The following is an 11,074-nucleotide window of genomic DNA, read 5'->3' on the forward strand; positions in this document are numbered from 1 at the left end:
CATTTTTAGAAGACAATCTCAATATGACCATAGAAGTTCCATTAAACCACAAAGCATCTCATACTGACCTTATAACAAATATGACTCAAACAAATCCTGGATGAACTTTTTTTTATAGTTTGAAGAACAATTTTTGCTTTGTTTTTATTTTTCCATTTAGAAAATAAATCACACACTGACCACACAACACTTGACAGTCAAAAAAAAGCTACAATCTACAAAAGTTAAAGGTTGTGTGGGTATCAGATTTCTTTTTCTTTTTTCCTTTTGCTGCCTGACTGATTCAATCTCCTCCTCCTCTGTCCCTCTTGCTCTGTCAATTGAGTTTGGCTGGGTTAGGTCATCCTTGGCCGTGCAGAATATAATTAGCCTGCCTACACACACACATACACACAGACTTTAAACTTTAAAACCCCCACCTATACAATGGCCGGCTCAGACAATAGACACATGCCAATACTCTGACCCCCTCGGCTATCTCCTCATGCACAACAAACCTCCCTGTTCATCCTCAGAACCTCCACCCTCCTGCTCACTCAGCTCAATAATGACACTGATACACTCACATTTCACATCGTATCAGTGAGGTAATAATGAGCTTAACAGGTGCTGAATCTTCGCTTTGCCTGTGGAGATTTGAAATCAGGCAGGTCATCAGGCTCAATGTCGCCTCTGAGTCTTACGTTCCACGTGATAAAGTTAATAAGGTGTTAAAGTTTCTAAGTTAGCTGCTGTGAAGTTTGTAACCAAAGATGAGCCGAGCTTAAACTTCACAAACAAGTGGAGAAGAATGGCCTGACTGGGACAAGATTACAAAACTCCAGAATGATTCTAAACTTTGTGTTTCCGTTTTAAATTCTGCCGGTGATGTTGTTGTTGGTTTTATTTTTTCCTGAATATTTGTGTGTATTTGTTTAATTTAATTTTTTCTTAGTTCCCTTGTTTAAACTTGTGTTTGTACAAACTGTAAATCTAGGAGCATACATGAAAATAATCCTCAAAATAAATAGTATAATATTCAATCATCTTATTAAATAAAATGTTAAAGTGAGATAATCTCTGGGTAGAAATAACATGATTGAATGACTGTAAATGTACATTAACAATACTCTTCTCTCCTGAGTTGTATCACAAGGACCCTCACATTTTCAACATCAGGATGACACTTTAAATCTATGAAAAGGACCGATGATTGCCCCCTAAATCTTTCTGCAGAGCTCCATTTATCTTTCACCAACCTTCACTGACACTCCATTACTGACCTGCAGTTCATCCCTGAGCCTCTTTTCATTTTAGTTAAAAAAAAAAAAAAAAAAAACATTACACAGGAGTTGCCCCCCCCCCCCCCCCCCCCACTCCAGTGTCCTCCGGCTCATCCATGGATCCTGCCCTTTAAAAACGTATACATCTGTGGCAAATGAGGTGCCCATTGTTTGGAAACCCCTTGAGGGAACCGCCAAAATGTGATGTCTACCATCACATCATTGTGAGGAGACCCCAACCCCCCAACTCCCCGTACACATACACACCTCTTACTTCAGGAGTATCATATCACCTCTCCCTCGGGGGTTAACTGCTGTGTAGGGCTCATGGTAACAGGTGGATTTGAATGTACACAACAGGTGGGGGAGTTTTTGGTGGTTTTCTTGACTTTACCAGTAAATTAACAAGTTTGGAGCCCGGCTAAAATGTTGGGGGTTTTTTTATCTGTCTTTGACATGATAAAAACAGCATGTTCATATTTTAATCCTTGAAGTTTCAAACAAGACTTTGTGTGGTGTTGAAATTGACCTTATTTCCTGTTTTTCTGGATAATAATACTTGTGCAAAGCATACCAGAGACAATAAATATTTATCCTGCTGCTCCAATGTGGTTATTTGGCTTCATTTTCTTTATCTGACCCATGGCTGATGCACAGAGGAAGCTGATAATGGAGGGAAAAAAGGAGGAGAGACAAAACAGAGTCTGTGCTTTGACTGAGTGACTCTACAATAGATGTGGTTTCTTTCTGCGGTGAACTGTGTCGTACTGCAGAGCGGGGAGAATGAGCCAAAAAAGGAATTTGCTGAATAACTAGAGCATAGAGTCCAGACACATTCATGCATGCACAAATATGCATCCACTCGCTTTTTCTCTCTATTCTTGCACGTATAGACAGACATAAATACAGACTTAATACAGAGTCCAAAGTGAAGGATTTTGGGCCTATCTGCACATGTATGCAGGCTAATCAGGGCCTCTCCACAGACAGAAAGCTCAGGGTCACTCAGGGTGAGATGTTTGTGATGGAAATTTGGACGGCAGGCGTAGGAAAACAAAGCCGGAGACAGGACGCCCCAGAGTCGACATACTTTACACATGAGATAACACGCATTGAGGAGTTACAAAAAAAATCTTTCTTACAAAGCTTTCTCATTTTAACGCTGATAAAGAGCTTCATGCAGGCACGATGGCCTTATTAAAGATGCTGTTTGTAGATTTCATTCTGAGAGGTAGCACCAGAGGAAATGTATGAAGTTGTAAAATTCTGATAGCTTGGGGAGTCTGTATGAAGAGATGATTACATTTCAGTACTCAACTCATCTTTGTTTTTCACAGCTGCACAAAAAGTGAATTACTTTTTGTAAATCTTAATAAAAGGTGTGTTTCTTTTCCCTCCAAGTCGCCTCAAACAACCAATGCTGCTCTATTAAAAGCAGTTTTCTGCACTACATCAACAAAAAACAAGCAAACTGTTGCTCATGATTGTTCCTGGCTCCAGTATTGAAAGTGACGTCATCCCAGTCATTCCTCTATCTTTACTAGACATGCAGAGATGGAGGTTATCCGATGGAACCTCCGCGCCTCACTGAGATATCACACAAAGATGGGATTTAATGGCCCTTCGATTGAGCGCTTCTGAAAAGCCGACCTCTGACCCCCCAGCCTTCACCCCTGCTAACCCCTCCCATCCTCCAGGGTCCAGTGCCTGTCATTGGTCATTAGTCAAACCCCTCGCACTGATCTGATTACTGACCAATTTAGGTTCTGCCGACTACACACTTCTTGGATCAAGACAAGCTTCTTTCAGCAACTTTACATGACAACAAATAGTCTGATTGTTGTGGGAAGAGTAAAGGGGACGAGGATTTGATCTATTCAGGCCGGAGAGACGGGCAAAACTTAAAATAGAAGCCAACCCTAGCGCCTTCCAATGGCTATATAGTCCGGATTTATGAGGAAGAGATCAAATGCTATTCTGAATCATATGCAACAAAGGAGGAAATGTTCAAGAGAAGAAGAGAGCGGATGAGTCATCCAAACTAATCATGTATGTGATCCAAACCTCATGAGTAACAGACACAGAACTTCCTCTCAGTGTACCATACACGTATGCCAGCTTTTATTATCCAGCACAGTTGCTAAGGCTATTTTTTAAAACACAGCCACAATCAAATAGTGAATATTCTCAAAGTATGATTTATGTGCAACTCAATGTCCTAAACAATCTACGTTCTAAGTGTGTCTCTTGAAACCCTGACATGCATTAGTTAAATAAACGTAAAGGTGATCCAAGACACTGTTGCATCACTGTTACGCCTTGCCTTCAATGTAAATGTCACAGAGGCACAATGGGTGGGCTAAGTCATTATACTGCTGAACTTGCATTGAAGGTAACGGAGGCAAAATTAAGGCACTGAGGTGTTAATGTACAAAAACAGCTAACACAAGAATATTTGTGTGGACGGACGATGAGGTGGGGTTGTTACTCCAAGTGACTCTAAACTACACTGTAAAAAAAAAACCTAGACTAAATACTTTATCAAAAGTTGAATCCACCTAAAATATTGAGTTAAATTAATTCATCAATTTAAATTGAATATATATTTATATTTTAGTCAACTTAAATAAGTTTAGTTTATAAATTTTTAGTGATTCTCTTTGTTTTTGTGGAAACTTTCAACTTCCTTTCAAATAAAAATTAAAAACAGTATAATCTCTACAGGTTATTAGTTTTATCATAGAAACCAAACAACGTAGGTTCTTCAACCTTTAATAGCAGATCAGATCAAATAGCGCATCTAAACATTTATAAATGTTTTGACCTTGAATACTGTGCTAGCTTGTTGGTAAAAACATTTCCAGCCAAGAATGTGCAAAAAACAGTTTATCATTTATCGGTCACTTTCCTCAGAGTTTTCAGTTGCAATAAACTTATAAAATCAATAATTTACACATTTAATGATGTGATCTTTTTATGGTAAAACAAACACGTCAGAAAAGATCTGAGACAATGTCCAAAATATTTCTTGGCAGCTTTCAGAAATCTCCCAACCTCAGTGTTTTCAGATCATATACGATTTCTGCCCTCGATGACAGTTTGTTACTCTCTGGATGTGTCTTCAGTCTCCTGTCTCGTCCAGACAGAAATAAACATAGTAAACAATCAACACTTATTACAGTGGTAAATGGATCTTGCATGCATTAAATGTAAAGATTTCTGCACAGTAACATATTTTACTCCTGATTTCGCACACCAAGACAACAAAGTGCCAACACACTCGTCCTCAGTTGGCTTGAAACGTCACTTAATAAATCCTTCAAACGGGAGCTTCTTGTTGTGCAGATCTTGTTCTAGCTTTCCTTGCCTGCTCAATAACTACTCAAGAATGTGATAAAAGTTTTAACATACTAAGCGGTCTTTGTTTTTTCTTGTTTTGTTTTTTCAACAATAGTCGAAGAGAGCCTATTTCTTCTGTCGTCGTCGGATGATGCACAGAGGCTTTGCCCGAGAACAGGTACTTCACATTATTAGGATGCATATATGTTTCTTCCATTTTGAATATTTTGAAAAATATTTTTATTTTCATTTTGACTTAGTTGACTTCTCTTTGACTCCCAGACTTAGCAGACTTCTACACAAACACATGTTTGAAGAGGCTGTTTGAGAGAGAGAGAGAGAGAGAGAGAGACTGTAGGTACCACTAGTAGGCCTGCATTCTGGGACCGTAATGTTCTCGAGGGGCAGTACGGCACTAGTAGCTCTTTAAGATAAGATGGTGCCTGGCCATTTAAAGCTTTGTAAGTGAGAAGAAGGATCTTGAATTCTATTCTAGACTGTATAGGGAGCCAGTGCAGAGAAGTCAACACAGGAGTGATGTGGTCCCATTTCCTGGTTCTAGTCAGTACACGAGCTGCAGCGTTCTGGACTAGTTGAAGAGTCTTTAGAGACTTACCAGAGCACCCTGACAAAATGCATGAATTAGTTTTTCTGCATCATTTTGCGACAGGATATTCCTGATCTTAGATATATTACGAAGGTGAAAATAGGCTGTTCTTGAAATTTGCCTGATGTGAGAGCTAAAAGACATATCTTGATCAAATAGAACTCCTAGATTCCTAACAGTGGTGCTAGATGCCAGGCTGATGTCATTAAGGACAGTCACATCACTAGAAAAAGTCTCTCTGAGGTTCTTAGGGCCTAGCACAATAACTTCAGTCTTGTCTGAGTTAAGTAGCAAAACATTTCTGGTCATCCAGGTCCTAACGTCCTTAAGGCACGTTTCTACCTTACATAACTGACTGGTACCATCAGGCTTCATTGATACATAAAGCTGAGTATCATCTGCATAACAATGAAACTGTATGGAGTGTTTCCTCATAATATTTCCCAGAGGAAGCATATATAATGTAAAAAGAATCGGTCCAAGCACTGAACCTTGTGGCACTCCATGGCTAACTTTGGTGTGCATAGATGACTTATCATTAACATGTACAAACTGAGATTGGTCTAATAAGTAGGATTCAAACCAACTTAAAGCAGTCCCTGTAATTCCAAGTAAATGTTGTAGTCTGTATAATAGGTCTGATGGTCAATGGTGTCAAAAGCAGCACTAAGATCTAACAAGACGAGCACAGAGAGAAGTCCCCTGTCTGAAGCTAGAAGTAGATCATTTGTAACTTTAACTAGTGCAGTCTCAGTGCTATGGTGGACTCTAAATCCTGACTGAAACTCCTCAAATAAACTGTCGTCATGGAGAAAGTCACACAGCTGTTTAGCTACCACTTTCTCCAGGATCTTTGAGATAATAGGAAGGTTGGATATAGGCCTGTAGTTAGCTAGAGTTCCTGAATCTAGAGTAGGTTTTTTAAGTAGAGGTTTGATTACCGCTACTTTAAATGACTGTGGTACATAGCCTGCCAGTAAAGACAAATTGATCATATCTAATATAGAGTTGCTAACTAAGGGAACCATAACAAGTCACCTCCGATAATTATTGGGGAGTTGCAAATGCATGATAAGGATGAAAATAAATTGTGAAAAAATTATGGTTCATCACAGTTTGGGCCATAAAGATTACCTATTGTTAATGAACGATTGTTGATTGATATGTTTATGAGTTTTTTTAAATTAAAATACATACTCCTTTGTTTTTTATTTTAGCGACCAGAAAATGAGTGTGTGAATTGTGATGAATTTAGCTTATTGTAGTCTGATTCTGAAAGGTGTGTTTTAGTAGACAGATGTTGGAGTTTAGCCAGATGATTGAATATTTTTGTTTTTTTGCCTGAGAACCCATTCCACGGATGTTCCAGGAGACAGATGTTAGTGCTGACATGTTGAGAGACTTATGAAAGCTTATATGAGACTATCTTAGTTTGTGTGTCAGTGTGAGGGTGATTTTATGTGCGTATGTGCGTGTGTGTGTGTGTGTGTGTGTGTGTGTGTGTGTGTGTGTGTGTGTGTGTGTACATGTATGTGAAACACAGAAAGGCCTGTAAACAAAAAACAAAAAAACGAGAAAACAAACAGATTTAGACACATGGAAACGAATAACAAAATAAATTGGGGTAACAAAAATGCACTGAGTCTGACTAATATCAGACCACCTACTGAGCCATGCCAGACAAAGGTACAAATGTATAACAGATCATTTTAGATGTCCTATAGAAGCCTAATTATTAACGAAGCTGGTGATGCCTGGAGTGTGTTAAAGTTAAAGGAAAGAGAGACACAACATTTTCATAGACTTGAAGTAAAACTAACTTAGAATGTTATGTTATCATGACTTTTTGTTTTTACAGTGTACAAAGAGAGTCAATGTAAAATAGATGTTGACTGGGAGAGAGCAGCACAAACAGAACTCTGGAGTCCGCCATTGCTGTAATCGCCCATCTACTCGCGCATGGCTATTGACTGGAAGCATAGCAACCTCCAGTGTTGAAAAAATTAAGCAGAAATCCTGCAGGTTGTCAAGGTTCTTTTTGAAGCTGTCTACAGAAGTCACATGCAGTACACACCCCATTCAAAAAAGCCAGTTTGAAATGAACATGTTTACAGCCTGGTTCAAAAAAACAAAATTGGTCTGATTAGCTCATGACTCAATTGCACACATTGTACAGGGATTAATTTCTTGATAACTCTTTGATAACTTTTATGAAGGATAAATCACAAAAAGGGGCGTGGCTGACCTGATTGACAGGCTGGTGTGGTGCAATGGTTTGTCAAGAGGCTTAAAACCCGCCTCAGCTCCAGCTCTCTCTCTATCAAAAATATGAAGCGTCTTAACATTCCTAGCCCTTAAATGGGATTTCAACAACATGATTTCAGCAACGGGTAGTATTTATGCACTCAGACCTCTGCCTCTGCCTGCTACTCTCAATTTTTTGCATCCTATTCTTTTACATTAATTGTGTCCATGAGTTTCTTACGATTAGGGCTTTTTTCTTTTTTTTCTATGTAGGAGTACAAAGTTCTAAATGTTTTGGGGATGTGTACCAAGCATGCACACTAGATTTGCACCAATGGACCACATCATAGTATTTAATATGTACCACTGTCTTTTGTGTCTTCTCTGCAAAGAAACTCAAAGCTATAACACAGATCTTCTCCTGATCCGCCCTGAGGAACTGTGATACACACACACACACACACACACACACACACACACACACACACACACACACACACACACACAGCCTAAACAAACCGCTGTCTGGCTAACGCTCACACACACAATTAGCCCTCTGCTCATTATGTCTGCTTTAGCTCTAAAGGACTGCATTGGGTTTTGGGTGTGGGGGCTGGGGATGGGTGGCTCCTGGGGATGGGTGACCCTTGAGAGGATGACCTTAGGGGACAATCCCAGAGTTAGCAGGGGGGATAGGGGGAAGGGGGCATGGACATTCAGGGAGGAAAAGTAACTTCTTGGTGTCCCTGCTGGTTGTGTCCTGTGGAGACCCTCATTGATTTTCTATGTGAAAAACACACTGATTAGTCATCTCCAGTTAATTGCATGAGCTCCACCAGAACGGATGCTTTTGACTCGATAATGTGATGAGATTCAACTAAAACAACTCATTACAAAAAAATCTCCATCTTCTCTTGTGCAGCCTGCAATTAATTACAATCATAAAAAAATATGGTTTCCATCAGGGTGTAGTTGTTTTGTAAAATAAACTATTTTTTATTTGAATGCATCTGTGATTGATTATGGGATGAGTTTCCCTCCACATCCCTGAATTACTCTGACACAAGAGTTTTGATTTCCCTCCAAAAACTCTTTTGTAAAACATCTCCCCCACCACTCATACACAGCAGCCTCCTCTACCCCCAGCCGCCACACATCAATCCTCAGTGTGTGTGCGTGGGTGTGTGTGTTTAGGGAGGTGGGGGTGTCTCAAGCGTGATGTTAACCCCCCAGGATGTAAAGGATTTTTTGACTAACACTACACGTTTAAAAAAAACAAATCCTTGGATCACAGTTTCCTACAGCTTCCTTTAGATTCAAAATAATAATCAGTTAGAATGACTGCAAACAAACCTGTCTTTAATAGTAAGTTGCAGAAAAATGTACAAATTAATTATTGATGTCACTACATCTCCTGAACTCTTTAACTCCATCCAATAACATTATAAAATACAAGTTTTTTCTTGCACCAGAGTTTCAAAACTTCTTAACAAGACCCCCCTGTGTGTGTGCAGTGACCAAATAAATGAGATGGAGCTATGCTTCCCCCCCCCTGTTGTCAGGAAGCTTAATCAGGGCTGCAGAGGTGTGTGGATGATCTATGACCCCAGGGTGTCTCTGGCTTTTCTTTTCCTTCCCTTTATTTTAGCATCAGCACATCCCCCATTTAACTCTTCACCTAAAGAGTCGACTTTTGCAACCAGGCACATTTTTACACAGCCGGTTGTTCACAATAAACGATTACCAAACACTTCTAACCACTAATAGACTGGAGGAGAATACAGGCAGAAAAATCTGATGTAACCTGTAACCCATGTAAAGTGAGCCTGCATGGGCAAAAAGCTGCAGTCTCCCTTCATATTGAAAGTATTTAACTTACAATATTATAAAAAGATAACATAAGCATTTCCTGTATTATTTAGGAATACTGACAACCAGAGTACCTCACTTAAGCTGAAATAACTTCAAGTGTGGTGTTCAAATGATGCTTTTGACTATGAGAATGGCAAAATATATCTGCATGTTAATGTCGGACAGACAAGAGAAACAGAAAAAACCTTCACACATTCATTTCATAAGACAGGTGCGTTGGAGAGCAATGTCTCCATCAGAAACTTAAAGGAAAACGTTTGCCTGATGAAGGTCTAGTACCAAGTAAGACTGTGCGGGACAGATAAGAGAAAAAAACCTCCAGTATCAGGGCATTCATTTTTGATTTATTTCACTTGGATAGTACAAGTTATTCTCATTCTGAAGAAAAGAATCACGTCTCAAGTTTAATTTGTAACTGTTGTGTTAAATCAAGTAATAATGATAAAATATTGATAAAAAAAACACAAGTGTAACCTGCTTCAGTGTGAGATGGACATAACTAAACCTTCCTCCCACTTTTCAGAACATAGTTTAACATCTTTTGTACAGAAAGCTGAAGACATCCAGGACCAGGAGAATGGATATTTAGTCTCCTCTGTGATTGTTAATTGGTTGTTTTAGTGATTTTTAAATGTTCTATTTCTATTTCAATATTTCTCTTCCCTTTGCCTTGATGCGTTAGATGTCTTGTAGGAAGCATTTTGAATTGCCATATTGCTGAAATGTGCTGTACAGTATAAATAATCGTGCTTTGCCATGTAAAAAAAGAGGCCAACTTGCAAGACGTTATATTACCAACTTTAACATTTTGTATGACTGTTTCAGCTAATTGGAATGAAGATCGTTGTGGATATCTGCATGTTGCATCTTTGGGTCCAATCATTTAGAACTGTTAAACATGTGCTTCTTTTCTCAAGTAGAGACAGGTAGCACATTACCGGTGTAAGGTTAATGTGTGATGATGAATCAGGGTCTACCTTTTGTGAGAGCAGCTTCCAATAATTATTAGACAGAACTGCAGTCAGTGCTTGTGCTGTTTGGCGGTTCAACAAGTACATGGAAAGCGAGAAAATTACGCCTGTTGGCTGACATGTGTGCACGTGTCTGAAGAAGCAGTTTTCTTTGTTCTAACAGTGTACAGCAGTGTGTGTGGAGCTGTTAAAAGAGCTCAATATACAAACATTTACACAGACACTGTTACATGAAGGACATACAGTGACACTGAGACAATACAGACACACGCCTGACATAAAAAGAAGCTGTTTAATGGGTTGAAACTGAAATTCAAACAATAATTTCCTGCATTTACATCTTCTTTCAGTTAACACAGAGGAACTATTATTTCACTTGTTTGTCTGTGTTGCATTCAGACCCACTTGAACAAACTGCAATAAGTCTATGAGCCTTTCCCCTTCTCAAAATGAGCAAACCCCCCTAAACAAAGAAGCACCGTTGTAGATAAATACGCCTTTTGTTTTACCCATTTGAACCTGAGGTTTCCCTTAACGCTGAGGAGAGTGTGTTCACCCTTTTTCTCCTTTCAGTCGCTTTGGCGCTGAATTGCGGACAACGCTGCCAAATTGGAAAACGACTACACAGGCAAAGAGAAAGAGCACAATCAATCAGGAAGTGGCAGCTTTTTCAGATGTGCCAAAGGAGCAGGGCAACTTCCTGGTGTGGTTGCCAAGGTGACAAGAAGCTCAGCCAACTGGTGCAGTGGGCAGCAGTTGGGGTTTAAAGGGGGAGTGGA

Source organism: Labrus mixtus, chromosome 21 (genome assembly GCF_963584025.1).
Source record: "Labrus mixtus chromosome 21, fLabMix1.1, whole genome shotgun sequence".
NCBI lineage: Eukaryota > Metazoa > Chordata > Actinopteri > Labriformes > Labridae > Labrus > Labrus mixtus.